Below are 18,790 nucleotides of genomic sequence, written 5' to 3'. Positions count from 1 at the left end.
TAGCAAACCAGCACCCATAAAATTTTCCACATGTGGTGAACTCCATAACATTTTGATCAAATGTTAAACAATAGATATAAATGAGAAAGGGACTGAAATATAGCAGACATCACAGTGAAATATATAGCATAATAATTTTAAGATAGGTCACTGTCAAGTTGACAATATTTCCAGTGTTAAAGTGAAAATATTTATTGTCATAAGGAAGAATAATATAAGTCCTGGTCTGCATGATGTGGAGCAACATAAACTTGCTTGAAGACTATAGAGCTAAATACTCTTCTCTACTTCCATAAGGAGAAAGGAGGGATATGTATTTATTTATATGGTTTTCTATGCCCCCCACCATTGTGGTATCAAGAATATAAGAATGGCCATACTGGGTCAGACCTAAGGTCCATCCAGTCCGGTATCCTGTCTGCTGACAGTGGCCAATGCCAGGTGCCCCACAGGGAGTGAACCTAACAGGTAATGATCAAGTGATCTCTCTCCTGCCATCATCTCCACCCTCTGACAAACGGAGGTTAGGGACACCATTCCTTACCCATCCTGGCTAATAGCCATTAATGGACTTAACTTCCATGAATTTATCTCGTTCTTTTTTAAACCCTGTTATAGTCCTAGCCTTCACAACCCCCTCAGGCAAGGAGTTCCACAGGTTGACTGTGTGCTGTGTGAAGAAGAACTTCCTTTTGTTTGTTTTAAACTTGCTGCCCATTAATTTCATTTGGTGGCCCCTAGTTCTTATATTATGGGAACAAGTAAATAACTTTTCCTTATTCACTTTCTCCGAACCACTCATGATTTTATATTCCTCTATCATATCCCCCCTCTTTTCCAAGCTGAGAAGTCCTAGCCTCTTTAATCTCCCCTCATATGGGACCTGTTCCAAACCCCTAATCATTTTAGTTGCCCTTCTCTGAACCTTTTCTAATGCTAGTATATCTTTTTTAGAGATGAGGAGACCACCTCTGTACGCAATATTCAAGATGTGGGTGTACCATGGATTTATATAAGGGCAATAAGATATTCTCCGTCTTATTCTCTATCCCTTTTTAAATGATTCCTAACATCCTGTTCGCTTTTTTGACTGCCGCTGCACACTGCGTGGATGTCTTCAGAGAACTATCTATGATGACTCCAAGATCTCTTTCCGGATTAGTTGTAGCTAAATTAGCCAAATTAAATTAAATCTGACCATCTCACAAATATTAATTTATCTTGACAGCACCCCAGTGAGGTAAAGAAGTATGATTATCCCCATTTTACAGAGAAGGAAGTGAAGCACAGAATGAATAAGGGCCTAAACCAAAGCCCCCTGAAGTCAATTGAAAGACCCTCAGTGATTTTCAAGGTGAGATAGCCCAGGAACTGAACCCAGGGCTTCGTGCAACTCCACCCTTTGACAGTGCCTTAATCCCAGACCATTGTTCCTTTCATAAAACAGTGGATCTTGTTGGTTGTGGATAGAGAAGGAGGAGTGCTGGCTCTGCAGCGTATTGGACTCTGTTCTTCAGCCCACACAAGACCTTCTGTGCATGCTGCTCCTCTTCTGGAGGTGGGATGTGGTGGTAGCATGGCACAGACATATTCCATGAAGAGTCCTCAGTTTAGGATTGGAGTTTGAGCTCTACAATGCAGCTAGAATATGGGGCTCTGCTAGCTTCTGGATGTCCTAAGATCTACAAGGAAGTCCTGCACAGGCCATGGCATTTGCAGTGGACTTGAGTAAGAGGAAGAGGATTGGGTAAAGAAGGAGGATAGCCCAGTGGTTCGGGTACTAGCTGAAGAGCTGGGTTCACTTCCCTACTCTCCCACAGGCTTCCTGACTCACCTTGGACAAGTCAGTTAGGCCTAGATTCACAAAAGTATTTAGGCTGCTAACCTCCATTTAAATTAATTAACCTCCGTCCTCTATCTGTGGAATGGGGATAATAGATTTCCCTACCTCACAGAGGTGCTATGAAGATAAACACATTAAAGCTTGTGAAGTACTCAGGCATTAAGTTATTGGGAGCCATAGAAGTACTGTGTGCCCCTATTTGACCTGAGTGCCTCATCTTAGTTCAGGGTCCTGGGGGATGTTCCAGTTGAGTAGAAATAGATGATGGAGGCTGATATTTTCTTTGGTGCAGTCTTGTTTATTTACAAGGCATGTACAAAGTTCTGCTCCTCCGAATCCAGGAGGAACCAAGAACAAAAGGAGCAGTTACTTATTTTACAGATCTAATCCTTTTTTAATCAACACTATTCCCAAAGCTCTCTCTATAGCCATTACCCAGAGTCATACACTGCCTCACAGGCTACTGCTTGGCTTTCTTGCTTTTTGCTACTGCCTCTTTCTCTCTGTTCTGTGTGTTCTCAGTTTCCTTCACACACACCTGACCACGATACCCTATGGAATCCTCTGTGGATTAGGGCCATGGTGCTAGTTTCTGGAAACCCCCTTCCCATGGGGATCTGGGCCATGGTGCTAGTTTCTGGAAAGATTCTATATTTTATGCCTGGCTTTAGATATGGCCCCTTAAGTGTTTCTTACAACTATCTTAAGTGAAGCGTGAGTGCACACTCAATCTCAAAGATGTTTTGGTCCAAGCAATTGTCAGTACCTCTGAGCATAACAGTGCTTTAGACAGATATTCATATTTGTACAGAAGCCTAGCAATTGTGCACTATTCCCTCTCCTTAACAACTCCAGTGGTGGTGTAGCATCCTCAAGAGTTGTGTTCACAATGATTCCCAACTCATGCCTTGGCAAAGAAACTTCTTTTGGAGTGGGGAGCTGATATAATGGAACAGATATTCATGTAAGTTAATGCCTTTTTAATACATTTCTTAAAGTACTTAGTACCCTCTTTGCATGGAATCACATTACTTATTAAACAAAACAGCTACTAAACAACTATAGATAAACAGCTTCTACTCTTGGGGGAATTCTGCGCCACTGTGAATGCGCATAATTCATGTCCCCTGCAGATTTCTTTGCTTCCCTGCAGAAAAATGACTTTCTGACAGGGAAGCAAAGGGAAGCTGAAAGACCAGTCATGCACCACTCCCTAGCTGCACAGGTACATTGTTTCAGGCACCCAGAGCAGCTGGCAGAGAGGTAAAACACCACAGATCTGGGGACACCTTAGCCAGTGGCTCCTACCCTGAGTCAGGATCAGCTGCTAGTCCCAGCTGGGTTGGAGGCAGGAGAGGATGGGGCTTCCTCTTCCCTTGCAAGGAGTGGCTGCGGCTGTGTCAGACCTACCCCTAGAAACCTCCCCCAGCTTCAGGAAGCTCAGCATCCTCCACTGCTTCCTGCCCCCATCGCTCCTCAGCTGTGGGGGGAGGGGTCATTGTGCAGGGAGCTACTCCTCCATCCATCCAGACCTCCCATACCCAGACACCCCTGCTAAGCCTCACGCTGTACACCCAGAACCCCCCTAGCCCTTCATACCCAAATCTCACCCCACTGAACCTCAACCCCTGCCTCCAGACCTCCAACCCTGCACCCAGATCACCCCCACTGAACTCCCTGCATTCAAACCCTGATGGGCCCCACCTCCCTGCACCCCTCGATCCCCCACATCCAGACCCCCACTCCACTGACCCCCAATTAGCTGCACCCAGACCTGCACTCAGCCAAGCCCCACTCCCCCAGCATCCAGACCCCTCAGTTGAGACCCAAACACTTTCACCTGTAGTGAAACACCCTGTACGTGGAACCCCCCCCAACGAGCCTCTGTGTACCTAGATTCCCCCAAACCTAGACCCCCCACTGAGCTGCCTGCACCCAGATTGTCCCATACAGAATCCTCTCACCTCGATCCCCCCACACCGAGCCCCATCCACACTTGAATCCTGCCTGGTTGAGCCTGCCTGTCCCACACCTGGTGCAGAGGGTGAGGGCCCCAGGGTGTTTCTGGGGCAGGATCGGGCCTTGTGCTGTGTCAGGGTAGGGTGCAGCCTCATCACTGAATCTGTGTCCCTGGGGTTCAGGGTGGGGAGGCTACAGGGTGATCTCCCATCTTCAATCGGCCAGTGGCCTGTGCTCCCCATTGCCATGCTGGAGCCTCTGCATTTATTTATTGGCAAATAAAAGTTGCAGAATTTTAAAATATTGCGCACCCAATTTTTAGGCCCAGAATGCCCTCAGGAATAAGCTTCCTCACAGCTTGAGTTCCAGCTTTGTCCGTGTTGCTTAGGTGGGGCTACAGCTGTACAGCGCACAGAGACAGCTAGTGGTTGAATGCAAATCTGAATCTCTCCTCTGTTTTTTCCACCAAATGCATCCGATGAAGTGAGCTGTAGCTCACGAAAGCTTATGCTCTAATAAATTTGTTAGTCTCTAAGGTGCCACAAGTACTCCTTTTCTTTTTTCTGAATCTTTCAGACATTGATTAGGCTAAAGCAGGGGTGGGCACTAATTTTCACGGGGGGAGGAGGCCATGCCACGAATGTTGGTAAGTCATCAAGGGCTGCACATTTCTACTATATTAATGGAGGGGTGCAGGGTCTGGGCGGGGATCGGGGTGCGGGAGGGAGCTCTGGGCTGGTGCAGGCTGTTGGGAGTGCAGAAGAGCGTGAGGGGGGTGGGCTCTGGGAGGGAGTTTGGTGCCGGAGGCGGTGCGAGGTGCAGGCTCTAGCCAGGAGGCCCTTACCACAGGTGGCTCCCGGCCGGCGGGGGCGGCAGGGCTCAGGCAAGCTGCCGGCTTGCTTGCTATGGCCCTACGCCGTTCCCGGAAGCGGCCGGCTGCTGCTCGCAGGTCTCTGCGCCCCCGCCTTGGGGGAGAGGGGGTAGCGGGTCTCCATGCGCTGCCCGCACCCGCAAGCGCAGTTTCCGGCGCCGAAGGGAGCTATGAGGCTAGTGCCGGGGGCAGGGCAGTGCGTGGAGCCGCCTTCCCCCCCCAGCCGGGGCGCGCAGGGACAGGCCGGGAGCAGCCGGAAGCGGCCTGGGGCCCATGGCGGGCGGGCAGCCTGCCCGAGTGCCCTCCTGCGCCGTGGGACGTTTAGTGGCTCAGAGATCGTGAGGGGGGGGGCAGCCGAAGAGCCTGGCAGGCCGGACGGGAATGAGCTGGCTCCAGCCCGCGGCCGGATTTGCCCACCCCTGGGGCTCAGGTATGAACAAGGCTCTGCCAGCCCTGTCTCGGCCGAGCCATGCTTTGCAGTTACTGTATAACCGCCCATCATAAACACATGACGCTCTTGAAGTAAATAATGGGGGGGGGTAACAGGGGCCCGAAGGGGCTGAAAAGGAGGGTGCCAGCTACTGGCATGCGCTGGTTGGGGCCTGGGATTGCACCAGCTGCACAAAGACAGCATGGACGGGGGAGGACGGGACCACGGTGAAAGTGCTAAAGGGGACCGGAGCTGGTGAAACAGGCGGAACTTTTCCTGCACCGAGGCTGCCCGGGAGAGCTACCCCTCGAACGACACCTCCTGGCAGCCCAGGCCCGGCGAGCTGCTCCCGCGGCAGGGGCCCAACAGCCGCCCCCAGCCCGGAACTGCTGGCGGGGCGGGGCTGCTAAGAACCCAGCGCTCAGCCCCAGCCGGGGCTCCCGGGAACCGGAGCCCCGGCAGCCGGGCCAGGCTCGGCCCAGCCGCTGTCGCAGCCCCGGCCGCGGATTGGCGCCGGGCTTGTTCCTTCCGGCGCCGCTCGGCCGCCGCTTCCTGCTCCTCCCCTGGCGCGGCTGGACTAGGCCCGGCAGCCGCGGCCCGGTTGGCGGCCCTTTCAAACCCAGCCCCGGCTCCAGCCGCCGCCGGCAGCAAGGGGGACCGGTGCGTGAGCTTCCCCGCGCTGTGCCCGGGCCGGGAGAGGGCGGAGGGGAGCGGGCCGGGGCCGGGGCCGGGCGGCGAGGAAGGGTCCGACGCAGCGGGGTGGGCTGGAGGAAGCTGCGGGCCTCTCAGCCCCGTGAGTGCAGAAGGGACGAAACTCTCCGGTGGAAACAGCCCTTCCCCCGAGTGGGGGCTCCGCGCTGCCGGGCACCCCCGCCACCGCGCACCCCGCCCGCAGCCGCCGCGGCTCCGCTGTGTCCGGCTCGGAGGGGAGCGCGGAGCCGCCGCTGGGCCACCTGCAGGAGGGAAGGGGACACCTCGGCGTGGGGGTTGGTTAAGGGGAGTGTTGATTAAACCGGCCTGGGCTCCCCGTCACACGACCGCGAAACATCTGTTCTCGCCCCTTGGGCCAGCCGGAAGCGCGTTCTGCTGATGGGGGCAGCGGTTGCTATTTACCCGCAATCACACACTTAACAATCATGAACAATGAATTTTGCTCTTGGCATGACAAGCTGTGCAGTGGTTACCAACCTGCAAAACGACAGGCTGCTCTGTTATCTCTGAGGGAAATGCAAGCCACTAAATTAAACTAATTGAAAGGGGATTTTAGTGCACAGACCTGGGTTCTATACCTGACTCTGCTACTTGCCTGCAGGGTGACCTTGAGGAAATACTTTTCCTCTCTCTCTCTCTCTCTCTGCCTCAGTTTCCCCATCTGTTAAATGGGAATGCTGATACTGACCTCCTTTGCAAAGTGCTTTGAGGTCTATGGACCAAAAGTGCTATATACAACCTAGGTGGTCGTGGTGGTGGTAAATATTTGTCCACGTTTGGACTTCAGTGTGTTGGAGGTATTATCCTCTGTCCACTTTTCAGTTGTTATCCTTCTCATTCAGTGACAGGTTGCTACATAGTATGGGGCTATGTCTCCCCAGTCCTATGGAGGAGTGGGGTCATGGGGGGCTGTTTAGGGGAGTACTTATTACAGAGTTCACTGCCCTGATGATGCACAGCTAAGAATCTGTTCTCACTCCTGTCCTAGCCAGGAGTACTTTCTGATGATGATTCATTGGTGCAGCAACAATTGCTGTTTAACCCCAGCCATGCATAAAACAACAGTAACGTAAAGTGAATTTTATCATTGGCATGACCAGTTGGGCGTGCTCTTTGCTCACAGCTACTGGGAGCAATCTGGGAATGGGGGGAGCATATTCTGTGTCACACTGGCATTCTGCCCTTCCAGCTGTGCTTCCTTCCAGCTCCTGGGAACCCTTGTCTCTCCCTCTCCAGACAACTTTGGGTGCTCTTTAGCTGTTCACCCCACCCTGTACATCTGTCCTGTCCTCACCACCTGTGTAACCCTCATCTTTCTCTCTCTTCCTCCAGTTGTTACTGGGGCCCTTCAGATTTGTACTTCTCATTTTGCCCCCAAGCACCTTTGACTTGTTTTCTCCAGTGGCGTTTGCGTACCCTGGCTATCTACTTCACCAGCTTTTGTGTGCAAAGTTGCTGGCAGTTTTGCAGGACCTGGCCCTAGAGGAGTCTGGTAAGTTCATTTTTTCCCCGCCAGAAGTCTAATTTTAATGGTCCAAAAATGGAATGTCCAGGAAAACCTGACAGCACTGATATCAGAACAAAGTTTTCCAGCAGCAATAGTGTGAGTCGTGACTTCTGCTTATTGTTGGCTGTGTGGTCCTCACACCTCTTGAGTTTCTCTTCCCACAGCTTCTTCCCACGCTGACTCTAGAATGCAGTGGAGTTGCCTTAAAATGATGAAAGTAAATGGTAGCAATTATACATATTGTGTAGAGCTGGACTATTTTGTTGGTATTAACAATGTGGTAAAAAATTACCACCCCCCCTCGCCCCCTGCACAATCCATGTTTTTTTTCCAGGTATTGTAACAACCTACTACTCAGCTCTTGCTATGTTGGTTAAGATTTGTTTTGGGACTGTCTTGGACAAACTTAAAACTCCTTTCCTCAAAGCCCAGTCACTAAATGTTGCTGTTATTAATATTCTGTTGCCTTCCCTCAGGGCTGTCCTTACCATGAGGCGAACTGAGGCGGTCACCTCAGATGCCAGACTGGGCGGGGGGGGGCCCACTAGGACCCAGAGTGCAGAAAATTGTGTCTGCTGCTGGTGCATATGTATTCTCTCTGCTCTAGATGCACAGAGATGGTGGAGTGCTGTGCTGGAGGAAGGAGGGCACAAGAGACGTAACAGGCAGGCAGGAGAAAAGGTGAGAGGGAATAACAGAAAGCAGCAGGAGCTGCAGGGAGAGAGAGAGGAGGAGGAGCCTCTTAGGTACCTCCTAGCACCCCCAGGAGCCTGGACTGATTAACACCAGCTTCTTAGGGAGCTTCCTGTTTCCTGCTGCTGCTTCCCTGAAGCCACTTGAGGAGAACAGGCAGTCAACTGAAGTAGTAGGAGCCAGTTAGGCCTTTAAGACGCTGATATCTTCCCTCACTCAGGCCCTGCTACCAGTCTGCTTATTTGTCCCCTTCAATTGAGTGTCGAGAGCCACTATAGCTGGGACAGAACAGCAGTCATGAGTGAAAAAAGGAAACGCCCCTCTGGGGGAGTATTCAGAAAAAGAAAGAAAGCAAAGGAAGCTTTTTTTATCTAAGCAGGAAGGAGCTCTCCTGAGATACATAGATACAAATGTTCACGGTGAGCCTTCCGGCCCCGTGAGGATGTGAGCGGGGAGGAGATGCCTGATCTTCCAGTTAGTCAGAGTGCAGGTGACCTGGCAGCTACTGCAGCATCCATAACTCCATCTCAAATGGATGTAACCGTGCATATTCCTGAAGAAAAGTGTAGATTGGAGAAGAGTGTGGTGGAGGTGCAAGAAACAGCTGCTGCTGAGATTAGTTCCTTAAGTCTAGATGATCCAGGACTGTGGACCCACTTGAGCAGTAGCCTGAGGGACCTCCTTGTACTACATGGGCCACAGCACATGAAAAACTTCCCCAAAGTCAATGAAAATAGAAGTTTCCATCCAACACATTACTGGCATGAAATCCCCAATGGTAACAAAGTTGAAGAGGCCATGGCTTCAGTACTCATAAAAACCCAGAATGCTGCATACTGTTTTTGTTGCAAACTCTTCCAGTCCACAGATTTCAGAGTAGCAGCCGTGTTAGTCTGTATTCGCAAAAAGAAAAGGAGTACTTGTGGCACCTTAGAGACTAACAAATTTATTTGAGCATAAGCTTTCGTGAGCTACAGCTCACTTCATCGGATACATCCGATGAAGTGAGCTGTAGCTCACGAAAGCTTATGCTCAAATAAATTTGTTAGTCTCTAAGGTGCCACAAGTACTCCTTTTCTTCTTCCAGTCTAATGTTCCAGCCACATTGGGTTCTACAGGAAAAAAGGACTGGAAAAATCTGGCTAGAAATCTGGCATGCCATGAGAAAGCAGCAAATCACCAGAGAGCATTCCATAGGTGGAAAGAGCTTGAGATGAGACTAAGGTTAAAGGCCACCATAGATTATCAACATCAAGAGAAGATTGCATCAGAGTCTCTTTACTGGCAAAATTTTCTGAAAAGGCTCATTGCCATTGTGAGAATGCTTGCTACCCAAAACCTAGCACTGCATGGCACTTCAGATTAGCTGTATGTGCCAAACAGTGGAAACTTCCTTAAAATTGTGGAGCTAATGGCTGAGTTTGATGCTGTACTCCAGGATCATCTAAGAAGAGTCACCACCCAACAAATGTGTACACACCACTACTTTGGAAAAATAATTCAAAATGAGATCATACAGTTACTGGCAACAAAAGTCAAACAGAAGATTGTGGCAGATCTGAAGTCAGCAAGACATTACTCTGTTATTCTGGACTGTACACCTAGCCATATGGAACAAATGACTTCAGTGTGCGTTTTGTCACAACAACAGAACCTAGTGAAAATGTCCCTGCAATGGTGATTTGTCAGAGAACATTTTCTAGAATGTATTGACATTGATGATACTACAGGAGCTAGTATGACAAATGTACTTCTTAAAAAGCTGGAAGATACGGGAATTGCGATAGCTGACATGAGAAGTCAGGGCTATGATAATGGTGCCAACATGAGAGGAAAGAACAGAGGAGTGCAGACACGGATCCGAGAGTTAAACTCTCGAGCTTTTTTTGTCCCGTGTAGTTCTCATTCATTGAACTTGGTGGTCAGTGATGCAGCATCAGCTTCTAGTGAGGCTGCTGAATTTTTTAATGTAATTCAAAGCATCTGTGTATTTTTTTTTCTGCATCAACTCATCGATGGTAAATTTTGAAGAAACATCTGGGAACATCCTCTCTGACACTGAATCCACTGAGTGCCACACGATGGGAAAGTTGAGTGGAGGCGATAAAGCCTATCAAACACCAAATAGGGAAGATAGATGATGCCACAGTTGCCATTATGGGGGATAATGCTATGACAGGAACTGTTCATGGGAGAACAGTGGCAGAGGGAAATGGAATCACCGGAAACATACATAACTTCAAATTTCTGTGTGGCTTAGTGTTGGGGCATGCCATACAGTTTGAAATAAATGTTATAAGCAAGAGACTCCAAGGTGTTGACCTTGATATATCTGGAGCAATGGAACAACTGGACAATGCAAAGTCATACCTGGAGTCTTACCGGTCAGATGAGGGATTTCAAAATGTTCTGAAGAGTGCACAGAAGTTGGCAGAGGAACTTCACACTGAAGCTATTTTCCCACCTATTCAAGAATAGAAGTGTCACCGAAGATTACGAGGCATGGGATAATCCCATAAGAGACCCCAAACAACAATTCAAAGTTGAATTCTTTAACCAGGTGCTCTAGATTACGCAATACAGTCAGCTGAAGAGCGTTTCATGCAGCTCAAGGGACACAGCAGTATATTTGGGATGTTGTATGATATTCCAAAACTCCTCACTTTACCTGAAGAAGACCTACACCAGCAATGCAGGGCACTAGAGACAGTGTTGACACATGATGACATGCACGATATTGATGCTCTACGCTCCACAATGACACAGGAGAGGCTGGTCGGCCTTGCAACCATCTCAGTAGAGCATGAGTTGGCCCAGACTGTGGACCTTCAGGAAGCAGTTCAAATCTTTGCAACCAAGAAGGCACAGAAAGCACCACTTTGATTATTCAAACAGATAAAAACGCCAGTGTTTACTATGCAGACGAGCATTTTCTGTTCAGGTGTTTGAAAGTTAAGTGTTACTTAAAATTTTTGAACAAGGCATTTTAAGTTGTTCTCCTTTATTGGGGTAGGTAGAAGAGCAGTACCATGAGAGGAGTAGAACAGGAAGAACTGGGACCTTTCAAAGTTTTGGCCCAAGCGAGGGGGCATCATTTGAGCTCCCCGCCTCAGGTGCCAAAATGTTGTGGGCTGGCCCTGCCTTCCCTGCTGTACAGGCAGGATGACTGGTGAATTCCGTTCATTGAGGATTAGCAAAGACTTGGAAGCTTCCTGCATAGGTAGGCTTGCAAAATAGTGTCCTTTGTAGGGAAAATATAATTTTGGATTAGTTGGAAAACCGTTTAAAACATCTCCCTCTTTGCTGGTGAAGGATTTTGGTATGATTGTTTCAATGAGGAAAAAATATCATTCTCCTTGGTTTTTGAAATGTCATGGTTTCAAACTGAGACAGCCCAGCCAAGTGAATAGAGCTTGTAAGGTGCAAAATGCAGTTACTACTAACAGATTTTCTTTGTTTTTTCCCCTTTAAAATTTCCTGGGAAATTAAATGCCAAAACATATGAATCATCAAGGTTATGAGATAGAGGTCTCAAAAGGCAGGAAATTTCAAAATATAAGGTTGTGGTGGTTAAATTAACTTGACCGTGTTGCAGAAATGTAATACTTTCCATAACTCCTAACTCTGGTTAAACGTGAACCTTAGCGTATTACTGTTTGTTAGAGTATACCATATAAAATATACAGAATGTTAACATTGCAAGGGCAACCTTTGGGTTTGAAATTCCTGACTATATTATACTAACATAACAAGACTTAGTGTTGCATTAATTTAGAAATGATTAAATGCAAAAAGCTAGCACTAATGCAAGTTTAGCCACAGTAGGTTGCTTTTTCACAATACAACAAGCAACTGACTGAAAGGGGAGCGTTTCCTTTTGGTTCACACGTGACTGACTTGGTTCTAGTCCTGCCACACTTAAAAAAATATTTTCTTAACCATTTTGGAGTCACAGAATTGTAGGCATGGAAGGGACCTCGAGGGTTCGTCCAGTCCATTCCGTTGGACTCAAGGCAGAGCTAAGTATTATCTAGACCCTCCCTGACAGGTATTTGTCTAGCCTGCTTTTAAAAATCTCCAATGATGGAGATTCCACAACCTCACTAGGCAATTTATTTCAGTGCTTAACCACCCTGACAGGAAGTTTTTACTAATGTCCAATGTAAACTGCCCTTGATGCAATATAAGCCCATTGCTTCTTATCATATCCTCAGAGGTTAAGGAGAATAATTTTTCTCCGTTCTCCTTGTAACAACCTTGTATGTACTTAAAAATGGTTATCATGTCCCCTCTCAGTCTTCTCCAGACTAAAGAAATCCAATGTTTTCAATCTTCCCCCATAAGTCAGTGTGGAGTAGAGCGGAAAAATTACTTCTTATGTCTTGCTTACAACATTCCTGCTAGTACATCCCAAAATTATATTCGCATTCTTTTGCAATGGTGTTGCGCTATCTTTCTAACATAAAGAGGCTGCAAAAGACCAATCCTGTTTATGGTCTACATGCCTTCCTTCACTCCTCTTCTTCTGCACCCCAGCCCTATCTGTGAGTGCTTGTGTGTGCATGTTTGGGGGAGAAAATCTGCGTTAGGTTTTCAGGCCGTAAACTGATCTCCAGGTGCGCAATCACTTCTTCTCAGTATGCTTTGCATGAACTGAGTTAAGACATCATCGATCATAAGTAGTTATGAAGGACTAAAAGGATGTGCCACTGTCTGTGTTGTATTCCATAGATTTGAATTCCAGCATTTATCTGCATGCATTTCAGCTATATTCATTGTGTAATGTGCTGCTGTATTGAATGGAGGAGGGATTGGGTGGAGCAGCATGGCAGAGCGGTGACTGTGATATGAAGACGTGTATGAGTACCTTGAGAGATCAGGTATGCTTCCTGGTAGTGCTGTGTATTGTAAGCTATGTTTGCAGAGGTGAACACAAGTGTTTTCTTATTATTGGGATTGTCAGTAGTCTGGTGACATGTCTGGTCTCCAGTGCTTAGTGAGGGTAAGTGAAGGAAATATCTCAGAAGAAATGCTCTGGGCAAGCATGAAGGAGTGGTAACATTTTGCAAGTCTAGTGTGGTTTGTGTAGATTAGGCTCAGTGTTTGAGTGTAGGCCGCTGCTGTTTGCTATACCTGATTTAAACCCAGTGTAACTCACGTCAGCTATGTATGGAAGGTAAAGCACGGTGTCTGGAACCTAAACCCCAATGTGTAATCTCTGCCCACAGGGCATGGACAGAGGGGTTCTCTCCTCGTGAAGTGTGTTACAAAAGGCTATGGTGGACCCACACCAGGGGAGACACTGCAGGATCAAGACGGAGGAGTAATTTGGAAGAGCTGTGACTCTCTCATCCTCTGCATGAGTCTTTGAAGGAACCCTCCCATATATAGAATCAGATCTCTAAGGTAGTAAGGAAGGAAAAGAAAAGGAGTACTTGTGGCACCTTAGAGACTAACAAATTTATTAGAGCATAAGCTTTCATGAGCTACAGCTCACTTCATCAGATGCAAGGAAGGAAAAGGAAAGAGAGTAGTGGACATTTTTCTCATTTACCCTCCAATGTACATCTCCTTAATACCAAAAGCAGCCTGTTTTCCCTCATGCCTCCCGTGACAGGTGTTGTGGTGTTTCACTTTGAAAATCTGGTTACCTTTGTTGTGATGTTGCCGTATGGCTAGGGTGACCATACATCCCATTTTGGCCAGGACAGTCCCTTTTTTAAGCCTTGACCCAGCCATTCCGACTTTTTTGGCAAAACTGGGCATTTGTCCCATTTGATCATCAGTTGGCAAGAGCAAACTGGACAGATGCCCAGTTTTGCCAAAAATTGGTGTGCAACCCCTAGCAGGGCATGGAGGAATGTGTGGGGGTGGGGGGAGGAGTGAGCGGCAATGCCAGCCTCACGTAGGAGGGAGGGCTCAGGAAAGCAGCTTGGACCGCTCAGTGCGCGGGGGTTAGAGGGGAGCCTCAGCCTGGCCCCGCGTGGGTGGGTGGCAGCAGGGGCTTGTGTGTGGGGAGTGAGAGGGGCCTCAGGCTGGCCCCACACGGGTGGGCGGTGGGAGGGCCGTGAGCCAGCCTGTGGGGAGTCTTGTTTTCCCTTTGGGAAAATATGGTCACCCTACTTATGGCAATTACAACAATGGATTTTTTCCTGTACTCAGTCAAGTTTGGGTTTGATTAACATTCTGTAGGCTAGTCTTACAAGATACTGGAGGGACTCATCCAAATAAGAGCAGAACTTGGGGTAGGCAGCAAACCATGAACTGCTCTGTCAAGCAGTCAACATGACCAGCATTTCAGATACTCCAGCTTTGGAGTTTCTACAGTTGATGTGTGATTGTGCCTTGAATCTTCCTGTCTCACTTCTATTATTTTCCAGGAAATTATAATTTTTCATACAGACTTAGGGCATGTCCACACTACAGTCTTAAATTGACCTCTGTTAGGTCAATTTACAGCCACCGCAGTAATTACTGTGGTGGCTGATGTCGACACTACCCTTCTTCTGTCAGTGGTGCACATCCTCCCTACTGGCTGAAGAGGAGCTGTGTGGGGGGCTGAGAGAAGTTTTGGTTCAAGGCTTTGTTTAAGATGGCCTTTGTCACCCACCGTCTTCTTGCAAGATGGTGATTGACTAGTCTACACTGGCAAGTTTCTGCGCAGTAAAGCAGCTTTTTGCACTGAAACTGCAGACATCTGCACCCTCCCAAGCCACTTTGTGTACAGAAACTGCTCAGTTGCAGCACTGCAAAAAAACCACCTCGACAAGAGTCGTAAGGCTATTTGTGCAGAGGCTCTAGCGCTCAATGCCAGGGTAGAAACTTCATTGCTTTCTGTGCTGTAATTGGCCTCTGGAGCTGTCCCATAATGCCTCAAGTGACCGCTCTGCTCATGGTTTTGAACTCGGCTGTCCTGGAGACATGCGCCCCTCCCCTTTCAAAGCACCGTTTCTGACAGCCGTGCCGTCCTGATCTGCTCCAAGACACAAAGCAAACCATTAATGTGGAATGCTTGTGCTGTTGAACACAGAGGCAGGTGTGTGTGTATGTGAGTGAGAGAGAAAGAGAGAGAGAGAGAGAGAGAGAGAGAGCCCAGGGAGGAAGCTTGGGGCTGATGTTGGGGTTTCCCCCTGCCTCAGGACTGGTTGCTTCCTGCCGCTCTCTGAACTTACAAGACAGCAGGCTGACACACACTCTGTCCCCCAAACACACTGTCTCTCTCCCTCCTCCATATGCGCGCATGCACTCCTGTGACCCCCCCCCCCCCCTTCAGTTCAAAGCAGCTGGCAATGTAGTGGGATACCCATGGAACAATGGGATTGGGAAACGTGCATCATGTGATGCTGTGCCTGCCCCATGAGCCATTGCAAACTCTTCCCAAAGCATCCTGTAGCCAGTTGCACAGTGGGATAGCTACCACAATGCACTGCTGTCTTTGCAAGAGCTGCTAACGTGGATGCCCTCCAGCGTCACAAGGAGCACAGGGTGGACACGCCACAGCAGTTTACTTCAAGCGTTTTAATAAAAGTAGTATAACCTGTGGCTTAGAAACTTGCTAGTGTAGACATACCCTTAGTCAGGATCTCTCCCAGGGGCCTAAAGGTGCTGGTGCCTTTGTCGTCTTAGGTGAAAGAGAGACAACTTGGGGTTCTTTGCCACTTTCTTTTATAGTCCAGTAAACCTTTGAAGTGGATTCCTTTGCGGGTTACCCTTCAAACTAAAGTTTATTCAAGCAGTAAAGACGAAGACATGGAGTCTGGTGGTGAAGGAGGCTTCATGTTCCTTTTATTTTCCCCACTTCTGTTTGCTGATATTCAAACTGTTCTTTCTGTTTCCTACCATCTCCTTCTCTTGCTGTTTCAAGGACCTGTTTGCTACTTATATGTAAATTGAGGTAAACATATTTTCCCTTGTTGAGGATAGGCTTGTTTATCAGCTTTTGCCTAGGCAGGGATTTCTGATTTTGAACTTGTGCTAATAATGTCATACAGGGGGAATTCATAACTTTTCATATAATACTGCTACATATATTTCACCATGATATTATTGACTAAGGCGTTAGTTTTCAAATGATACCTCACAAGGCAGATTTCATACAAAGATTATTACAATAGTGTGTAGGCGATGAATACACTTCTGTTTAGTCCACACTAAACAAAGAAAGCATTTTAAACTGGATTTAGGCTGAATCCTTTATTCAAATGTCCAGGTAACAGGAATTTTTTTATAGTGTAGATGAAGATGTACGTGTAGTTGGTTCCACGGTGATTGACCAAAATCTAAAAAATGTGCCGCCTTGCTTTCTGTTTTTCTAAATTCTTGATGGCTCTGCTCAGCCAGCTGTGCTCTGTACTTTGGGAGGAGTTCATGTGACGGTCACTCTTTTCCCAGCTGCTGTATTCGAATTGGTTATCATTTGTATTACAGTAGAAACTAGGAATACCAATTAAGGATTAGGCCCTCGTTGTATTATGCAGTTCAGAAAAGTAGCTAAGAGACAGTTTCTGCTCCAGAGATCTTGCATACTATTGGAACATTACCACCCTTGGGTGGTATTCACAAGGAAAGTGGCATGCAAAGCCAGTTTTCACTTTAAACATCCACTGGGGAAAAATGAATCAAAGGACTTGGTGAGGAGTTAGAAACCTCAGCCAGAAGCTGAAACAGACACAGGTTGTACTCCAAGCCCAGTGCTGGGGTACCATGATGAAATTAGGTTTGAGGGAAGTGCTAAGCTTACCTAAGGGTATGTATAAACTGGCAGAGTTCCGGTGCCAGCAGTTATAGCATTGCTCAGAGAGTGCAGAAGGGAAAACGCTGTTGTGTGTTCACACTGTCACCTGCCTGTGCAATAGTGTGTTCACACTTGTGGCACTTGCAGTGATATTTGGAGTGGTGCACTCTGGGCACCTCTTTCTCTTGTGCCAATAAGAGTTGTGGGAAGACGTAAGGGGTCGTGGGGCATCCTGGGTCCTCTCCCAATGCCCCGTGATGCATTGCTTCACATCTCAGCAATCCCTGTGCTTGCGTCTGCGTTTGGCGCCATCGTTCAACGGTTTGCGTACTGCGTGCTCTGCCTCTTCAGTCTGCAGGAATGGATCCCAAACTGTTGATCTGTATGCTGCCCACTCTGACTAACACGTAATGAGTGGCAGTGGTGTTATTCCTTAAACTACAAAGGCAAGAGGAGTGCGACATTGATCTTGCCACGTGTAGTAGCTATGACACGAGCTTGCTTGTGGCATTCACGGAGGTGCTGACCACAATGGAACACCACTTTTGGGCTCTGGAAACAAGCACTGAGTGGTGGGATCACATTGTCATGCACATCTGGGATGACGAGCAGTGGCTGCAGAATGTTCGGATGATGAAAGCCACATTAATGGGACTGTGTGATGAGCTCGCCCCAGCCCTGCGGTGCAAGGACATGAGAATGAGAGCTGCCCTGCCATTGGAGAACCGTGTGGCGATGGCACTGTGGAAGCTGGCTACTCCAGACTGCTACTGATCAGTCTCTAACCAGTTCGGAGTGGGAAAGTCAACCGTTGGACTTGTGTTGATGGAAGTGTGCAGGGCCATTAATTGCATCCTGCTCTGAAAGACCGTGACTCTGGGAAACATACGTGACATTATGGATGGCTTTGCACAAATGGGCTTCCCTAACTGTGGAGGGGCGATAGATGGCATGCATATTCCAATTCTGGCATCAGACCACCTAGCCACCGAGTATATTAATGGGAAGGGGTATTTCTTAATGGTTCTCCAGGATCTTGTGGATCACCATGGGCGTTTCACAGACATTAACGCAGGCTAGTCCAGAAAGGTCCATGATGCATGCATCTTTTGGAATACTGGCCTGCTCAGGAAGCTGCAAGCAGGGACTTTCTTCACGGACTAGAAGATCACCGTAGGGGAAGTCAAAATGGCCGTTGTGATCCTGGGAGACCCACCTACTCCTTAATGCTGTGGCTTATGAAGCCGTACACAGAGCACTTTGAACTGCTCCTTGCTGCTGTCAAAAACAGGCTGAGCAAGTGGAGAATGACTGTTGAGTGTGCTTTTGGCCGTTTAAAGGCCCGCTGGCGCTGCCTATAGGGAAGCTGGACCTGGCCGATGACAATATTCCTATGCGTATAACTGCATGCTGTACGCTCCATAATATTTGTGAAGGGAAGGGTGAAAGCTTCACTCAGGGCTGGACTGCTGAAGCTCAGCGCCTGGAGGCTGAATTTGAACAGCCAGAGACCAGGGCTATTAGAAGGGCACAGTGCTGAACCATAAGGATCAGGGATGCCTTGAGGCAGCAATTTGAATCTGAACGCTAATATTTGTTGCTGTGCTCGGGAGTGCAATGCTTATAATGGTAGGAGGTGCTTGTAATTGGTGCAGACAAAGCAATATGAAGGTTTAAGATAGTTGTCTGATGCTTTGCAGGCTCTGTTTGCTTTCAGTTAATAGAATAAAGATTTGCTTTCAAACCAATACAATTCTTTTATTAAAAAACAACAACTGGAGGAGAGAGACAAACAAAAATACACATCAGCACTGAGGGGGTTGAGGGAGGGGAAGGTCCCAGGAGGAGGTGGGGGATGGTTAAAGATTTCTGTATGTCCAGGGGTCATATCCAACCTTCTCCTTTGGAGTACAGGGCAGCGGGTACTGTACTGCAGCAGGGCTAAATTGCAGAGGGATGGGTGTTGAGTGCAGTGGGTACTGGGAGTCCACAGTGCTGGACTGTGACGGGGCAGGAGTGGAATGCTGCGGGTACAGACTGGA

General features: G+C 48.1%; 1 protein-coding gene across 1 annotated transcript in view; it reads left to right on the top strand.

Annotated features, from left to right (window-relative positions):
* Window positions 1-5,620: 5,620 nt before the first annotated feature.
* SRBD1 (S1 RNA binding domain 1) overlaps window positions 5,621-18,790 on the top strand; it is a 237,846-nt gene continuing 224,676 nt past the window's right edge. The window contains 2 exon segments of the mRNA XM_043511889.1: window positions 5,621-5,763; window positions 7,147-7,306. The gene's annotated coding sequence lies outside the window, so the exon portion shown is untranslated.

The sequence above is a fragment of the Dermochelys coriacea genome, chromosome 3 (genome assembly GCF_009764565.3).
Source record: "Dermochelys coriacea isolate rDerCor1 chromosome 3, rDerCor1.pri.v4, whole genome shotgun sequence".
Classification (NCBI taxonomy): domain Eukaryota; kingdom Metazoa; phylum Chordata; order Testudines; family Dermochelyidae; genus Dermochelys; species Dermochelys coriacea.
The sequence above is the reverse complement of the archived record's forward strand: the minus strand, read 5'-3'. Positions and strand labels throughout refer to the sequence as shown.